The 20,030-nt window shown below is 36.8% G+C and overlaps 1 protein-coding gene across 1 annotated transcript in view; it reads right to left on the bottom strand.

The window, feature by feature from the left end:
• METTL8 (methyltransferase 8, tRNA N3-cytidine) overlaps positions 1–20,030 on the bottom strand; it is a 56,783-nt gene that overhangs the window by 32,538 nt on the left and 4,215 nt on the right. The window contains exon 2 of the mRNA XM_087819779.1: positions 11,276–11,359. The gene's annotated coding sequence lies outside the window, so the exon portion shown is untranslated. The remainder of the gene's footprint in view (positions 1–11,275; positions 11,360–20,030) is intronic.

Genomic DNA, 20,030 nt, shown 5'->3' with positions numbered 1-20,030 from the left:
TATATAATTTTTAGCACATGGCCAAAGCACATAAGCCCAGAATCTGAATTTTGTGTATTAAAAAGCTTTCTTAAGTGATTTTATTATTTATGTTTTAGAATTCTAGGAAAACATATTTCTAGGGGATATTTTGTGACCACTAGACCAAACCCCTAAGTATAGTAGCCAAATAAGAAAATAAACCTATTGTCTCATCGCCTGGGCTGAGCTAAATAAAATGAAAATCAGTCAAATAAATAAGGAGATACTGTATTAAGATATAATCCCAGCAATTCTTAATTCTAACAACCTGCATACACATACTTTTAAGAATATTTAGTAACACGTTGCTAAGTAGGTTTCCCTGTACAAAGCACTAGCTCATCAGTTGACTAGCCACATCCATCCCTATTTCTGAAATAATTTAAACATTTAAATAGTATGTCATCCTAATTATGTATTGGCAAATATGTCAGTTTAGAATGTTTATGGAAAAGTATCAAAAAGAAGCTCTAGAGAGCTTACTTTTCCCAGTAAGAAGCCATTGTAATACTGCTCGGCGTTTCACTCCCATTCAGTTGTTCATCACGACATTCAGCCTAACGCCGTAAGCTGTCAGGTGGAAACAGATGCTATAAGGCGTGTGTACATACTACGCATTAAGAGACTATCTGAGGTGCTATTAGGCATAAAAATGGCATGTATTGCACACCCTTTACCACCTTATTGAAAGTCAATGGGTTTTAAGACCATGAATTCCAAAATGAACTGCAGAATGTCAAAAACATCTCATTGTGTTTTTGAACATAAAATTCATGGTTTTCCTTTTGGAGAAAAAAAAAGGCTTAGTTATATACACCAAAAAGACTGTAATGGTTCTATTCAAATGTGACTAACAGTGATGAGAAAATGAAACATTCAATAGCTAGTGTGGATCTCTTTTTTCTTGTTTGTTTTTCCTTCTTGGTGGAAGCAAATGAAGTTAAATGCTCCACAGACCACTACCTTTCCTCTGATGTGCCTTTGTTCTTTTCTCCTGCCAGTGCGCCGTGTAAGGCTAAGAAAACCCTACTTGCACAATTATTTTTAGAGCTCTCTTTCTGCACTGAATGCTACTCATAAAATCTCCATGCTGAAAAGTAGAAACTGATTACACCCAGAAAGAGAGGAAATTCATGCTCGAAAGTGTAAAATGATGTAAACGTATTCCACCCAGAAAAGCCAAATCAAAATGAAATTTCAATCCTTCAAATAATCATGTGATACTTATCTATATCTATCTATATATAGAAGAGGAAGAGAGAAAAAAATAATAGATCGGTTTCTCTCATTATAAATTACCAAAAACCTCTACAGACAGTTGGAGACAAGTCATAAGCAGATTGGATATTAGGCAATTCAGGAAAATGTCCGAGATGTGTGTCCCTTGCAGGCTGCCAGCCTGTAGAGAGACTATAGCGTGGTCAGGACCTAAATATGTGGCAATTTGTCCTGCTTAGGCAGTTGTTTTTCTAATTAACCACATAAGCATCTTTATCTATTTTACTTACTATCTGTAACAATCACAGCCTTGCATCCCTCTTTGTCTTTTGTATTACATAAATATACAAATGTATATAATAAATATAAATATATAATAAAATTACATAAATGCCTTCTCAAGTAAATTGCAAGCTTCTAAGGGGAGCACCAAGCTGCTTGTGAATTGTTTGACTGATTACACAGAAATGATACTTGTCTTATATAAATTTAATTGGAAGAAAGTTACTTCATATTTTCCAAGGTGGCTCCTAAGATCCTTACAGTGTGGAAGAAAGAAATGAGGGAAGAATGTGACAGCATACAGGCAGCTATCCAGTTATACTGACTACAGTGATGAAGATATATGTGCTTCATGTTATAACTATCGTAACAGCTTAATGTTTACTAGGCCATGGTTTCATTTTGTGATGGGAAAAGAAGAGAAGAGCAGGGTTAGCTAGAATTCTGGTGGAGAAAGTTGGTTTCTGCTACTAGAGTGTCCCACTCTCTTTATGTACCCTCTCTAAACTCTCTTTCAACATACCCTAATTTGGATACAGATTTAACTAAGATATTATTTGCAAAATGAAGCTGTATGGGTAAGAAGTATTTTTATTTGAAATAAAAACATTCCATTCACTGGAAAGAAGGCAGGAAAGGAAGAACAGAGGAAGTAAAAACAGATGGGACAATTAGTAACCAAATACCAAGAAGGCATATTTAAACCCAACCATATCAATAATTACATTCAATGTAAATGGACTCTAATTAAAAGACATAGATTGTTACTTGGCCAGTGTGGCTCAGTGGTTGCGCATCGACCTATGATCTAGGAGATCGAGGTTTGATTCCTGGTCAGGGTACATGCTTGGGTTGTGGGCTCGATCCTCAGTAGGGGGCATGTAGGAGGCAGCCGATCAATAACTCTCTCATCATTGATGTTTCTCTCTCTCTCCCTCTCCCTTTCTCTCTCTGAAATCAATAAAGGCATATTTATTTAAAAAAGAAAAATGACATAGATTGTCAATTTGTATGAAAAAGCAAGACCCAACTATATACTGTCTATAAGAGAAACACTTTAAATATAAAAATACAAATATATTAAAAAGAGATATCATGCAAATACTGCATGAAAAATACTGGTGGAGCTGTATTAATAGACAAAGTAGACTTTTAAAAAAAGACTATTAAAGAGCTAAAATGGGACATTAAATAATGATGAGCCAATTCATCAAGACATAACAATCCTAAGTATATATGTATATAATAACAAAGCTTTAAAATACATGAAGCAAAAATGGACAGAATTTTTTAAAAGGCGAAATTAACAAATTCACAGTAATATTTAGAGATTTTATATCTCCCTCTTAGCAATAAATAGAACATTCAGAAATAAACTATCAAAAAATCAATAAAGATGTAAGATGAACATTATCAACTTAATATCTTATAACATCAGAATACACATTTTCCTCACGTGAACATGGAACATTTGCCAAGGCAGACCATATATCCTAGGCTATAAAACAAGTCTCAATAAATTCCAAAATGTTAAAATCATACAGAGTATGCTTTCTGACCATAATAATATTAAATGTTAATATTTTTGATGAATTGACTCATTAATAAATATCTTTCCTTTTCTCTGTCAATAGTAATTTTCTTGAACTGTACTTTGTCTAATATTAATATAACTCCACCAACTGTCTTATGCAGTGTTGTGTATGGCATATATATTTTTAAAAATGTATTTGTATGTTTACATTTAAAGTGCTTCTCTTACTGTTGATTTTTGTTTTTCTATCTAAACTTAATAATATCTAGAAAAATTCCTAAATATTTAGAAATTAAGCAACACAGTTCTAAACAACCTAGGGGTCAAAGATTTACATGAGTTAGTAAATGTTAAGGCAAATTAGAAAATATGTTAACTGAATAATAATGAAGTCTTAAAATATCAAAATTTATGGGATGTGACCAAAGCAATATTTAGAGGAAAACTTATAGTTTTAAATGCTTCTATTAGAAAGGAAGAAAGATATCAAATCAATGACCTGTTTAAATCTTAAGAAGGCAGAAAAATAGTAAATTAGATACAAAGTAAGTAGAAAAAAGGAAATAATAAAAAGCAGAAATCAATGAAATAAAAAATAGGTGAAACAGGGAAAATCCAAGTCAAAAGCTAGTTCTTTGAAAAGATTAATAAAACTGATAAACCCTTGGCAAGACTGATTTCAAACACCTTTGTTTCAGAAAACACAAGTTTCTAATAACAGGAATAAAAGGGGACATCACCACAAACACTATAGATGTTGAAAAGCTAATTACGAGATATTATGAATAATTTTATTCCATTTACTATATGGGACAAATGTCTTGAAAAACACAATTTACCTATAACATACCAAAACAGTACAAGAAAAAAATCTAAATAGCCCTACATTTATTAAATAAATTAAATTTGTAATTTAAAGAAAAACAAACATCACATCCATTAGGATGGCTATTATTAAAAAACAAACAGAAAATAAGTGTTAGAAAGGATGTGGAGAAATTAGATCCTTTGTGCATTACTAGTGGGAATAAAAATGGTGCAGCTGCTATGGAAAACAGTATGGCAATTCTTCAAAATATTAAACATGTAGCTACCATATGATCCAGTAATTCTACTTCTGGATATATACCCCAAAAAGTGAAAACAAGGAATCAAAAACATATTTGCATACTATTCGCATAGACAAAAGGTAAAAACAACCCGAGTATCCATAGAAAGATGAATAGATAAACAAAACATGATATATACATAGAATGGATATTATTCAGCCTTTAAAGAGGGAATTTTGACCTGGTACAACATGGATGAGGCTTGAGGACATTATGCTAAGTGAAAGAAGTCCACCACAAAAGGACAAATGCTGTATCATTCCTCTTATATGAAGTTTCTAGAGAAGTAAAAAATGCAGAGACAGAAAGTGGATGGTGGCTGTCAGGGGCTGGCAGGGAGAGGAGAGTGGGAGTTGGGTTTAACAGGCATAGAGCTTTAGTTGGTGAAGATGAAGTTCTGGAGATGAATGATTGTGATGTTTGCTGAACAACGTGAATGTCATTGAACCGTACACTTAAAAAAGATTAAGATGGTAAATTTTGTGTATATTTTACCACAATAAAAAACGAAACAAAACAACAACAACAAAGCCTTCCTACAAAGAAAAACCATAGGCCTGATAGCGTCACTAGTGAATATCAAACATTTAAGGAAGAAATAATACCAATCTTACACAGACTCTTTTAGGAAGTAGAGACACTTCTCAATTTGTTTTATGAGGCCAGCATAACCCAGACAAGTAGTCCATTTGCATGAAATGAATGTTTGAATATTGGCCACACTGTTACAATGCGTTTTTCCCACAAACTTAGTGCTTCTCATTACACTTTCAGGTTATCAAGTGTGTCAGGAATAAAACTTGAGGTTATCTAAACGGGGGAAACATGGATTACTGTTTTCTAGTATGTCTTGGTGCGCTTTCGTTGCTAAGGCTGATATTTAATTTGAAGAATCTTCACAAATTCTTATTAGGTGTGTTGGTTTTTATTTAATGTTGAAAGCCACTGAAAAGCTCTGCGTTCCTGATTCTTCACTTAACTTAGCTCAAGCTAATTCTGCCGTATCAGATTCTAGTCCATATAATCAAGTGGTATTGCTTTTACTTACTTTGCCTATTGGTTCCCACCTTTCTCTTCAGGGGCTTTAGGGCCATGGACCTCTGAGATCTCAATGCCAAGACTCAGTCATGAATAATCAGTTGGCTAAAGCAATCACTAAGGAACAGATCCAGAAAAGAACTGAAGCTCTCAGGAGTACGGAAGTGACAGAATTTCATTATAAATAGCATTTATTACGCTATCAAGTATACAGAGGTATGCCATGAAGAGCTGATAGGCTTTCTGCCAGCTCTAGGTATAGGTAAGTATGTGTGCCTATTTTAGTAATGCAAGGAAAAGAACAAATGTATAAAATGACTTGGGGTTTGCATATAGTATGACACACCAAGGAGAAGATGGCTTGAGTACTTAGCAGTTTTCTGGGCCCACCACTACCACCACATTGTGCTGGTAGCAAAAGAACAGCCTTGGTATATAGAAGGATGACTTGTGGGGAAGAGATCTCTGCCCTAGCTCCAAATTTGGGCTAGATGCTTTGCTTTCCACTAAAATGGAGCCTTTTCCACAATGATGTACACATCTGCCTTACTATACCAACAAACTACAACATATTCTACCACTATAGGGGGAAAAAATATATATATATATATATATATGGATATTTCATGTTATAAACATGAAAGCATTTCTTAAATAATTGCAAATTTTATTTTTGTAGAGTAACAGTTTTAAGTACTTTTTAAATAAAAAGCATGATTTTAGTTAAAGAAAATACTCCATACTATATTTTGCAAATTGAAAAATTTCTTTGAGGATATAAAGCACCAATTCCAATTTATTTTTCATGGAAATCAGAATTAAAAAAAATTAACTGTTTACCATGTAAGGCCTGTTCTAAGCACTTTACATGTATTATCTTATTTAACTTCTATTTCCCGATCAAGGGGTACTATTTTTATACCTATATTACAGAGAAAAACCCCATATGGGATGAAGTAACATGGTAAAGTCACCCATCCAGTAACTGATGGGGCTTCAATTTGAATCCAAGCAGTTTAACTGGAGAGCCCACACTCTACTTTGTTTTTTTAAAAACATTTTTGTTATTCACATACATACATTCACCCATTTGCCTTCCACTTTTGTATCCTACACACACAAGAAGGATCACAGTACTGACTCCCCAGTCTGTACTGGGGGTGCTAATTTGTTGTAACTGACTTAACGAGGCCAGAATCCCTTCTCTCCCTTCATCTCTCTCAATTCTGTTTCCTCTCTTGGGCCTTAAACAAATAGCAAGTAACGCCACTGCGAGACACCAGTCCCTACCCAGATGCAGAAGAGCAGTTATTTTTTCCGGTACTCAAATCTCAATATACGAGCAAAGCACTCTTGCCTCACATAAACAATGTACCATTTTAACACCCAGTTCTTTTCAACGGTCTACTTTTACACAGCTGAAGAGCAGAGGCAAAGAAAGACTTATTTCCCTTGCTACTAAAGCTTGATGCTAAGACTGCATTTTCACCTCTCCATACTATTAGCAGAGCACCAAAGAACTAGAGCAAATAGTACTGCTGGTTGTGTGAACCTATAACAATTATCCTTGGAGCACTTAGCTGAGCGAAAACTATCTGTAAGGCTCCACAAGGATTCCCAGTTGTCCTGCTCACTGAAATCTCAGGGGAAGAAACTGCCGTAAAACATACACTAAATGCCTGCCCTCTATTTAAAAGTTAACTCCTCTTCGATATTTCCTGGGTTCTGAGCATCTTTTAGCTAAACAAATTAGTGAGACATTTATGTTTTTACCTTTGTAACTGCTTAGCTTGGCTTCTCAGCGGGGAAGCTGGTACAAAGTTTTCATTCAGAGCAACAAGCATCATCTTGATAAAGCTGCACTAACCTGAGAGGCTAGCATTAATGAGAGCAAATTAAAGTGCTATTGTGTGGATAGCGAAAACCAACAGGTAAGAAACACTCAGGTATCAAATGCACTGCGGTGAAAACTGAAGCTTCAATTAACCCTGGAAATGTCAGTGAGGCAAACAGTTCAGGCAACTCGAACATCTTGTTTTAATCTTTCTTTGGATGATTATAATTTGTTGGTATAAATAAGGTTATTAGCAACAACAGAACAACAACAATTACAGTTAAGTATTTACAGAGCACTTTGATCGCACTATGACGTCAGTCACTCTGTAGCTTCAAAATGGGAATCTCATGTCCACTGTTTGCACTCCGTGACCACCCTTAAAGGCAGCCATCCCCTGTACTCAGGCACACAAAAAGAGTGCTACTGGGACTCACAAGTTATGTCTTTTTTAAAAAAAATATGTCTTTATTGATTTCAGAGAGAGAAAGGGAGATGGGCTGCCTCCTGCACGCCCCCTACTGGGGATCGAGTCCAAAACCCGGGCATGTGCCCTGACTGGGAGTCCAACCGCGACCTCCTGGATCATAGGTCAATTCTCAACCGCTGAGCCATGCCGGCCAGGCTCACAAGTTATGTCTTTGAGGGATTTCACGTAAACCCATCTCAAACTTGCCTTAATCCAAAATATCTGAAGGGTATACTATTCTAATTACTCTGGAAGTTGTCTCCAAAAACATTATGCTGGATTAGAATGAAATCTATTTTAGCTCATCAACCTGGCATTTCACATGTGTGTCCTATAGAAACTTCTGAAGGCACTAATCAGATTTGGTGGGCTGACGAAGGATGTTAAGTTGCATTCATACTTTGTGTGTAATCAGTCCTTACAAATTCCAGGAAAAATTCACATTGATGAGATTAATGGGCTTCTGTCCTTAGTGGAACTTCTGCTTTCTGATTCATTGCAAAGGACCCTTAGTACACTAGGTGAAAGGAGATATTTGTACTTTTTTTAGGATCTACCCAGTCATGTTTGCACTAAGGTATCAATAAGGCTGCCCTAGCACAAAATGGAATATTACTAAAAATTCAAGTCATAATGGACATTAGATGTAAAACTTTGAAATATAACATTAGGGGAAAAGAGTGTCCAAATTTCATTTCCAAACAAAAGTGAAATTTTCGTAATTTAAAAAGAATGTGGGATTTAGTTATGCAAAGGGTATAACAGCACAGGATAATATGGAAAAGATGCATCTGAGTATACGGCACTCTGTAAAAGATTCTGCAGCGTTCTGAATAGAGAAAAGTGGTGTGGGAATTGAGAAGACACACAGAACACAGTGCAGTACGGATGGGCTGAAGTCCAAAGAACCAGTGTGGTGCTGGTCATTATAAACAGTACCTTGTTTATAATGAGCGCTGCAATTGAGTTTTGGTAAAACATCAGTGGTCACACTGTAATACTGTTAATTTGAATTTTATTGGCTTTGTGGTTGTATCTCTCTACTTATTTTCATTTTGTAGTTGAGTAAGAGCTCTGTGCACAAGAAGCTTATACCTCAATTTATGTAACAATGTACTAAAATATTTTAAGTCGCCCCAGGGGTCTGAGAATTTTCTTTTCCCCTTTAAATGCATGTTTACACATTTTTCAACATTGAGAAATACAATATTAGAAGATTCTGTTCCAGAACATTCTACTCTTACTCCTCTTAGTAGCAGAAACACCCCAAAAAGGGGAGAATTGCCTCAATTCTCCTTCAAAAGCAATTTCAGGTGAAGAGGTGAAGGGTTTGGACTAAGTTGAATCCAGGCTTTGCTTCTTGTTACCACATAACCTCTGATATGATACTTAACTTTGTTAACCTCAATTTCCTCAATAAAAATGTGGCTAATAAGATTATTTCAAAATATAGGAAGGTTACAGGAGGTGATCTATGTAGCATATTTGTAGCATAGTGCTGGGTGCACGGTAAGTGCTCAATAAATTATAGTTCATATTACTGTTATCATTAGTCTGGCTTTCTTACAACTTCCAGGGGGCTTCACGAGTACCACACGATCAAACCTTCCATATGCTTCTCAGTTAAACAGCCCTAAGCAGTCCCAGCTTCCCAAAGAGGTGAAAGTCTGTGGATTAGGGGCGTTGACATAAGAAAGTCCAAACTGTAGAGAATTTTTATGAGTTTATTTGAGCAAAACTGATGACATATATCCAGGGGTGGGGGTGATGGTGGGGTGGGGGTGGGGGCATCAAGGCTGGATTGGATTACAGGATACTTAACAAGATTCTGTGCTCTCTTGAGGGTTAATACCTCCATGGAGGAGAATTACTTCTGGTATTTCAAAGGTGTATTAACCTAGATGCACAAGAACAATGGGCACTGCTGGCTTAAGACCTTTCACTAAAGAAGTTACAGGCCCGGGGCATGACTACACACTATGGCTGCCCAGTTAGGAATTTATTATCAGGTCGCCCTGTGAGGGTATTTTCCATAGAATTCCCTTTTTCAAGATCTTGCTTCCCAGCAGTTGTCATCAGTTTGGGCTCAAATAAACCTATAAGAATTCTCTGTAGGTCTGGATGTTTCTTACGACAACATTAAGAATGTTTTCTTACAAAGCTCATGTATAATAATGCTGCAGCAAGTTGCTTAAGAATAATTGAGAATATTAGTTATGTTCTTAATCTCCAAGGACTATATCATGCAGAGAAACCTTAGTAATCTTCAATCTATAAAAAATCTTATTTCTAAAATCATTTGTAAGTCAGTTGTGAAGCGCTTAGAACCACATTTCTAGAGGAACATTTCCAATGGTGATTAAAATACCAGGCTAGTCCACACATTTTTAAAAAATCCATAATGTGAATAAAAAGAAATTTGTTTATTTTAAACGGCCTTAGAAAACTGGCAAATTCCATTTTCCCAAATAGCTGAAACACTGCCTGGGGCAACGTGAATCTTATTTAACACAAAAACAATCTGATTAAATGATTCTTTTAACCCCTCCCTCTCCCCATAATACCTATCAGCCATCTCTTTGCCACCTGATAACATAAGGTATGTCTATAAAACAATGCTGTTTAACTAAAAAACTAGATCTGTACATCAAAATAAGTGTAGTCCTTTCAAATAAGTCACCTTCAGAGATTACTACTTACTCTAATAATAGTAAAACATCTTTGAAATTCCATTTTCAGATAATGTCCTCATAGCAAGCTTATTGATTCTTTTTAATATCCTCAGTGGTGGCAAACTTTAAGATATAGACCCTTTGTTGTTTTTAGAGTAGGTTGTTGTTCTTGTTGCCGTAAATGTATAGACTCCCAACATAACCAGCTTGGACATATCATATTCATGGAGATATAGCTCTGGTATGTTCTGTTTCCTTAAACAGTCAAATCTCATAAATCAAGTTCACACAGTACAAACTGTGCTACCACAAATGATAGTTCCCTTTTCGCTTATTCTTTCTTAAGGAGCCAAAACTATCTGGAAATATGAACTAGATGTGTTTTATTTATTTATTTAAAGTTTTAAAAAATATATATGGATAGCAAAAATAGAAAATATATAGGGGGAAAGATCCCTCTTATGACTGCAACAAAAAATAATGTAAACTATCTAGGAATAAACATAGGTAGAAATGTACAGGACTGATATAAAGAAAGCTACACAACTCTACAGAGGGGCATGGAAGATCATTTTAATAAATAGGAAGACAGTACATGGGTTTCAGGAGTTGAAGATTCAATATTGTAAAAATGTAAAATTCTTGCCAAAATCATCTATAAAATGAAACTAGTTCCAATCAAAATTCAAAAAAAATGTTTTTGGAGAACTTGAACAAATAATTTAAAAGTTCTTCTGGAAGAATAAACATGAAGGAAGCGCCAGGAAAATACTGAAGGGAAATGAGTGATGTTGGTTGTGGCGAGATGGGGTTAAGGGGGGTGGGGGAGTGTCTGCCCTTCCAGACATCACAATATACTACGAGGGATCCAAGACGGCAGGGGAGTGGGTGGAAGGTACAGTCACCTTCTCCCAGGACCAAACTGGAATTACAACTAAACTGTAGAACAATCATCCTGTATAACCAACTGAAGGCAGCTGAAGAGAACTCATAACCAAGGATTTACAGAAGCCACATTGAGACCAATAAGAAGGGAGGAGATGCAAAAAGGGCTGGCCTCCTTCCCATGGCCGCTGAAGTTCCAGAGGGATAACTCACCTGTGGGGGTTCCCCCTGAGAAGCATGGGGTCTTAGTTAACATCCATTGGCTGCCTCCTGCATGCTCTCTAGCCAGGATCGAGCCTGCAATCCAGACAGGAATCAAATCAACAACCTTTCTGTGCAGAGGATGATGCCCGACCAACTAATCCACACCAGCCAGGGCCAGGTATTTGTAATATTGTATAATGAAATGCGTCAACATTAGGAAGACCTGTACAATTCAGGGCACCAGTATTTTCCAGATGACCAACACATGGTATCACAAAATTATGCATGGGTTAAAGATCCGTTCAAAGTGCAAAACAGACCAATGGATTTTAATGCAACAGAGTATGAAAAGTTCGCCCACATCATTTCAAATAGTATATTGCAGTTGACCTTTAAGAAACTGCCCCTTACTGGATTTGGTGTAGTGACAAAGGAGAACATTCACACTCATCTGAAAAGACTATTAAATTATTCCTCCCCTTTCTAACTACTTAGACATCTGTGTGAGATTACATTTTCTTCAAACACATCAATCAGAACAACATATCATAACAGACTTAGCAGAAGCAAATATAAGAATCCAGTCATCTTCTCTTAGGCCAGACATTAAGAGGTTTGCAAAAATGTAAAACTATGCCACTCTTTGACTAATTTTTTTTTTGGAAAATATTTTTTTAAATAAAAATGTTATTGATGCTAACATGCCATGGGTTTATTATTATTTTTAAATAACAATAAATAAATAAATGTTAAAATCCTTTCTCCTGCGTAACTATGATCTACACAAACAAAACTGTTGGGCGAGCCTCTATAATTTGTCAGAGTGTCTAGGGGTCCTGAGAACAAAAAGCTTGAGAACCGCTGCTTTAGATTAATTTTCTGGAGTGACGTAGAGAGTGGAAAGTCCACCTTTTTAAAAAATGGCTGCAATGGCTTACTATCATTTTGGTAACGGTGAAATGTCATGGTCAGTGGTGTGCAGGAACAAGCATCCCCACACACTGTCCGGGAGACAGCACTGAAAGGCCTTTCCTGAGGAAACTGGGGCAATACATACAGAAATTTTTAAAGAGTTTTATGGAAAATTCCATTTATACAAATATATCCTAAGAATATATTCAGAAAGATTTTAAGGATTTATCATGGCATTTTTTGTACATTATAATGAAAACTCCAAACAATCTAAATACTTATCTTTAGAGGATTGGCTAAATTATTGTATAAAGAAGATTACGTAGCTGCTTAAAATGTTGCTCAAACCTAAATTTGTTGATATGTAAAGAAGTCCATTATTTACTAGGTGGGCAAAAAAGTCAGGTTCAAAAGAATACCTCTAGTATGATCTTATTTTTTAAAATTAACATATAGAAAAAATAAAGAAAAGAAAAACAAGCAAATAGAAACTAACTTTAAAAAATAACATATAACAACAAGTATACATATGCATATAAAAAATCTAGAAGAATTTATAATAGTTTTCTTTCATTGAAAGGCTCAAGGAGAGCCTTATATTTTCTTCTTAATATATCTTGAAATGTACTTTTTCTTTTTAAGTAAACTCAAACTACCTTGGTAATCATAAAATATATAAATATTTTTTAAATCACTAAGTATACAATTCTATATAATATTCATGCTTGGGAAGAAAGAAAAAAGATGATACAGGCAGTAGTAACAGTAACACTAACACTAGAAAGGTTTCCAAATTTTACTGGTGGTCACCCATTTACATGGAAGGAAGGGGGCATGGAATCTGTAAGAGCCTGGTTAATGGGACCCAGACAGGGTGCTGTGGATGGCTGGATTCAAGACTCAAATATCGTAGGGCCAAAGAAGTCCAGAGAAAGGCTACTTTTAAAAGACCCCAATTTGTCAGACCAGGTAAGGAAGACAATTGCAGATGCTGAGCAGGTATGGCAAAGAGCCCTGAAAGAGAAAGAAATTATTAGAAACGGCAAAGAGTAGCAGGAGGAGGTAGAAAACAGACGAATAATCCCTACTAGAATGTAAAATTCCAGTTAGCCAGACACTTCCTATTCACCAACTATGGCAGGTACTTGCTACTTGTTACATTGCTGCGTGACATTTTGACTGCTCTCTCTTTCCATTTGGTAACTGTTTCTGATGTGCCAGAACCTTTTCATTTATAGCACTTGATAATCATCAGGCAGTAAACACAGATGGCACCGGTCAGGTCTGCCCAGCCTAACTCCTGGGAAAGCTCTTGCACCCTCTGCTGGTCAGCCCCATACCAGAACAGCAGGGTCTGTGTCTGAAGGAGACAACTGGCCAAATCACAGGGATATACTTTTGTGCTCTCTATATAGCTAATTTCAGTGAAGAGTTTGGAAACCATTTCCTCAAATTGCAACTCCCCCCCCCCCAAGAGACAATTCTGGATTAAAACAATGCCTTCCTTTGTTACACCAAAGAAAAAATCATAAAAACTAAAGTTCTATGAAAAAATATAGCAACAAAAGCATTTTAGCCCTAGACAGTTTTGCTCAGTGGTTAGAGCGTCGGCCTGCAGATTGAAGGGTCCTGGGTTCGATTCCTGCCAAGGGCACCTACCCTGGGTTGCAGGCTCGATCCCCAGCCCTGGTTGGGGCGTGTGCGGGAGGCAACCAATCGATGTGTCTCTCTCACATCGATGTTCCTCTCTCTCCCTCCCTTCCACTCTCTCTGAAAAGCAATGAAAAAAACATCCTCAGGTGAAGATTTAAAAAAAAAAAGCATTTTAAATTCAAAATTATTTCACCTTATTACATAACCAATAAAGGTATGCAGATAGCCACAACACTTACTATGACTATAAAGTCCCATTACAGTTTTATTCTGATTGAAAACCTGAGAATTACTGTAACAATAATATTTGTATAGATTTTACAACTTACAAAAAGCTGATTATCTAAACCTTACCACAATCCTATAATCGAGGGAGGAAGGCAAGACAGGCATTTTTATTATCACCATTTTAGAGGTGAAAGAGATGAGACTCAAAGAGGTTACGTGAGTTGCCTCGATCACACTCATACAAGAGCCACACGCCAAGCAGGCTTCCCTACTCCAAACCCTACATCCTACTCAGGGTACCCTTCTACCTGTGCTGCTGATCTATCAAGAGTTTTCTAAGGAGGTGGTCTGTATTTTAGGTAGAGAGGTAGAAGGCCTAAAATACGTTTCTGTAATACATTTCATTTTATTTCAAGTATCACCAAAGTTTTAGAAGCTGAATCCTAAATCTGAGGGGTTTGCAGCGGAGGCAGTGCTCTGGCCTAAAGGAACATCGGTTTAACAAGGGAAGCAGATGTTTCAGTAAGGAATCCCCTGAAAACCAAATAAAGTCAACTGGCACGCCTATGCCCATAAAAAGTAGATCCTGTCAGGCTTTCTGGCTTCTGCATTTACTTAGTCCCGCAGCATGAAACTAGCACTGGGAATCCTCCAGGTCTGGTCCTGCTTTCCCTTGGATCTTGATCATCTTAATGACTTCCCCCTTATGAGCAAAGTCCTATGGATAGTGTTTTGTTGGAGTGCCAAGCTAAAAAACTAGTACGCCGAAGAAGAGAGATTCAGTGAAATTCAGCTAATATCATGAGATCCTCAAAACTAAAGAACAACGCAGAGTAGTGATGATAAATAGAATCAAAGAATTATATCGTGCTGGGTGCCAGGCACACTCTGGGTGCTTTACATACAGTGACTCATTTAATCCTACCATGAACCCATTTAACGGACAAGTACACTGAGGCACAGAGAGATTAAGTAATTGTAGTTACTTAGGATAACCAGGTTCACACAGCTAGTAAATACAGTGAGGCTGAGATCTGGACCCAATACGCTGCTGAGTTCATTTTCTTAATCATTAAAGCTATGCTGTCTCTATACTGCTGTGTCTTCCATATTTATGTTTTTTATTTTATTTATTTATTGTTTTGTTTTTATTGACTTCAGGGAGAGGAAGGAAGCGAGGGAGAGAGAGAGAAACGTCAATGATGAGAGAGAATCGACTGGCTGCCTCCTGCACACCCCCTGCTGGGACCGAGCCTGAGACCCAGGCATGTGCCCTGACCAGGAATTGAATCGTGACCCCCTGGTTCATAGGCTGACACTCAACCACTGAGCCACGCCGGTCGGGCTGTGTTGTATTTTTAAAGTACGCTTTCAATTTTAGAAGTTTTAGGTTCATAGAAAAGTTGCATTGTACAGAATTCCCCTATTAAAATCTCACATTAGTGTACTTATAATTAATTAAGCCACTATTAATACATTATTATAAACTTAAGTCCATACTTTATTCACACTTCCTTCATTTTCACCTGATGTGCTTTTCCTACTCCAGGGCTCCACCCGGGCACGTTAGACACCAGGCTTCCTTAGGCTCCTCTGGCGCTAACAGTTTCTCAGACTGCCTTTGTTTTCCACGACCTTGACAGTGAGTTTGGAGGAGTACTGATCCGGTATCTGGTAGAATGCTCCTCCATAAGTATTCATCAGGTGTTTTTCTCACGATTAGACTGGGGTTATGGGTTTTAGGGAAGAAAACCACAGAGGTAAACTGCCATTCTTATCACATCATATCAAGGGTACCTGATATGAACATAATTTATTACCGTGGATGTTAACCGTGATCAGCTGGCTGAGGCGGTGACTGACAGGTTTCTCCACTGTGAAGTCGTTTCCCCACCTTTCCACACCATGTTCCTTGGAAGGAAATGGCTATGCGCAGTCCACGCCTCAGGAGTGGTGAGTTATGCTCTACCTCTTTAAGGCGAGAGTAGCTACATAAATTATTTGGAATTCTTTTCCATGGGAGATTTCTCTCTTCTCTCCCATTTATTTATTTATTCAGTCATTTGTTTATATCAGTGTGGACTCATAGGTAATTATTTTAAACTTTGGATTATAACCCAATACTACTTTATTTATTTTGTTTCTTAATCCTACTTTATTTATTTCTGTTGGCTTCTGTATCCTTCTGACACACTCCCATCACTGTGTTTTTTGTTTTTTAGCACTTCTTTACTTTCTGGCACTACAAGACATTGCAGCCTCATATGTGCCTTGACCCAGTCTTAGAATGAACTGTTTCTCCAAGGAGCATTTGTTCCTTTTATCGAAGACTGCTCTGGGTACTGGGTGTGCTCCCTGCTACCAGGTTGTTCGTAGGTCCTCTCAACTGACAAAGCAAGGGAGTATATGTGTATACTAAATCAAGTATATACACATACCTTTATCTATAAATGTTTCTCTATGTATCATCTGTATCTAAACTAAGCTAAACTATAGTTCATACTAATGTTCTAGCCATTACCTCTTGCTTGTCTATCACCTCTCCCTCCAAAAGTGAAAAACCTGGTTCCCATCATCCACCAACCAGGTATTCACTATTCAATTCCAGAACACAGGTACAGTGGTTTCAGAATTGTTAACCCACACCTCTGTGGGAAACTATCAACCAGAGTACAGTGCATACGCGGTTCTTACTGTCTTTAGTCTTATAGTTTTATTTTCAGTTACTTAGGTCAGCACCTTTTCCCTGGCCCCTTTCAGTGAGGTTATTGCATACATTTGTAATACAGTTACATTCGTTACAGCTGCATTCCATCCTGGAATTCCTCACTTCCCCTTAATTATTTTTTAAAAATTTGCCTGGCTGGGCGTGGCTCAGCGGTTGAGCATCGACCTAGGACCCAGGAGATCGGAGTTCGATTCCGGGTCAGGGCACATGCCCGGGTTGCGGGCTCGATCCCCAGTTGGGGGTGTGCAGGAGGCAGCTGGTCAATGACTCTCTCATCATTGGTGCTTCTATCTCTCTCTCCCTCTCCTTTCCTCTCTCTGAAATCAATAAAGATATGTTTTTTTAAAAAAATTGCATACATAAAACAAAGGTTTATTCTTTGTGGTTAACACATGCATAGTGTCATGTAGCTATCATTACAGGATCATACTGAATAGTTTCACCACCCTACAAAGAATTCCTCCATTCTACTAATCAACCTTCTCCCTTCCCCAGACTCCCTGATCCTGTTCCTTTTTCCTAACAGACAATGCACTTGACATCATTACTTTTCAGGCTTTCCCCTTACAACAGCGTGTTCACATTTATAAACTCGCGTGGTTCTCACTTCAATCCTGAGTGTTTCCACTTAGCAGATGATTGAATGAAACTCGGAATAAGTGGCTCGGTCAAGATCTCGCTAAGTGGTGGTGCTGGCACTGGAACTTGTGCCTTTTAACTCCTGCTGTGAGGCTCTTTCTGCTTCCTTGTTTTCAGCAGGGAGGGAAATGGCTGTGCACGGACACAAGAAGAGAAGACAGAAATGATGGATGGTAAGCGATCATATCTTACACTGATGAAAACTTTTACACTAAAAATATAAGAAAGTAGAATTCTAGTTCTGATAATTTGGTGAACCTCACACTCCAAAAACCTTTCTGCTGTAAATACTCCCAAGAGGCTGGGTTAAATACATCTAAAAATGTATCTTGTTAACTATACCACTGAGTCAGCAAGAAGGAACGAGAAATCTTCGGGGACCAAAAGCTAGCAAAGGCCCAGAAAGCTGAGTGAGAGCTGAAGCTAGCGGCTGCCCAAATTCCACAATGCCTAAAAAAATAAACACAACAATTTCTCTAAATAAACTTGTTTGGTTTAACATTAGAAAATATATTTGTGTAATTCACCAAGTTATCAGATTAAAGAAAAAACAATTATACGACCACCTCAGCAAATAGAGAGAGCAGTTCATTAAATTCAACACCCATTTATGATTAAAAATCAAATAAACAAGACTTTTAGCAAATATGGGATGGAAGAGAATTTCATTAACCTGATAAAGGGTGGCTAAAAAATCTACAACGTCATCCTTAATGGTGAAACATCAGAAGTTTATAAACACGAAAAAGACAAGGATGTCCTCTGTCACTGGATCTACTCAGCTGCCCTAGAGGTCCTGGCCAGCACTGGAGGAAAAAGAGAAATAAAAGGTAAGACTTGAGAAGGAAGTAACAAAACATCCGCAGTTTTCTGAGGACATGATTATCTACATAGAAAAATCCCCCAAATCCTATATATGACCATTATTACTATTAAAAATAAAGTTTAGCAAGGTTGCTAAATAGAAGATCAATATACGAAAAGACAACTACATTTTTATATACTAGCAAAAAATATAGTTAGAAAAACTAATTTAAAAATATGCCACTTATCACACCGGCCAAAAATGTAACAAGGTACTGAGGAAGTTGCAAGATATGAAATCCTTTAAGAAAAAAATTATAAAACTTCATTGAAAGATGCTGAAGATCTAAATAAATGGAGAGACAGAGTGTCTTCAAAGACAGTATAACTGGATATGGTAAAGATGTCAGTTCTCTTCAAATTGATATACAGACTTGATGCTGCACCAACCAAAATTCCATTAAGGTTTTTTTTGTGGCACTTAAGCTGGTTAAAAAAAAATACATGAAAGTGCAAATTGCAAAAAAGAAAAGATACTCCTGAAGAAAAGGAATAAGGTAGAAGACTTGCCCTACCAGCTCTCAACCCTTATTATTAAATTGTTTAGGTATTAGGCCAGGGATAAAGAACAGCAATGAGAGAGAAGACAGAGCCTAGAAACAGACCTAACTATGAATGTAAATTTGATATACAACGTGAGTTAGCACTGCAGATCTGTGGAGATACATGAAACCCTTCAATAAGTGGTTCTGGGGCAAGTGGGAAAAAAATTAGGGATAGTAAATGGTATTGGTTTAAGCTGCTACATTTTTGGTAACTTGTTACACAGCAATAGAAAACAAATATACATTTTAACAAGTGTAACAGAATGTCTACAGCAGCACTTTTCTAGGAATAAGAAACCTGAAAGACACTAAAGCTCAGCCAGTAGCAAATGGATAACTTGTGGTAAATTCATACAATGAAATTAAATTAAATTAAATGAACTAAGGTAACTTGTCAAGTGTAATGTTGGAAAAAATAGGCAATTTGTAGAAGAGTACATATATACAGTACAATTAAATTTATTTAATGTTCAAAAACATTAAAAACTTAACAATATCTTATTTATATAAAGAGGAAAGAGAGATGTGGGAACCAGGAGGGCACATAGGATATGTCAAAGTTTTAGGTAATGTTCTGCTTTTTTGTTGTTGTTGATTTTTAAGTTGATGATAGATATATGGGTATTCATTTTAAATTATTACTTATATAATATGCAATGTTATCTATACATATTCCTTGAATAAATAAAATGCTTTTAAAAAACTTTAAACCTAAATCTTTCTGGATTTTATATATGTATAAATGTATTATTATGTTCTGACAAATATAATTAAAATATATATAGAAAAAACCCCCACAAGAATCAAATTTGTGATCAAAAGCCTCAATAATTATGAAATAAATTTCCAAAAGTGACACTCACCTGGGCTACTACAGTTACCTGCTAACTGGTCTCTTTATTCCACTCTTGTTCCTGATGCTGTTCCCAACTATCTCTTAAAGGGAATGTTGTATCACTGGTGATTTTTGCATCACATTATCATGATCCCACATGATCTGACTCCTGCCTACTTTTGGGACCTGATTTTATTCCCTTCTTCCGACATGCCCCAGCCACAGAATAGATCCTAACATTAATGTCTAAAATACTAATGTAGCCTGGACAGGTGTGGCTCAGTGGTTGAGCATTAACCTAGGATCCAGGGGATAGTGGTTTGATTCCTGGTCAGGGCACATGCCCAGGGTTGTGGGCTC

Source organism: Miniopterus natalensis, chromosome 8 (assembly GCF_054644295.1).
Source record: "Miniopterus natalensis isolate mMinNat1 chromosome 8, mMinNat1.hap1, whole genome shotgun sequence".
Lineage (NCBI taxonomy): Eukaryota > Metazoa > Chordata > Mammalia > Chiroptera > Miniopteridae > Miniopterus > Miniopterus natalensis.
Note: the sequence above shows the minus strand (reverse complement) of the source record. Positions and strands in the feature narration are given on the sequence as shown.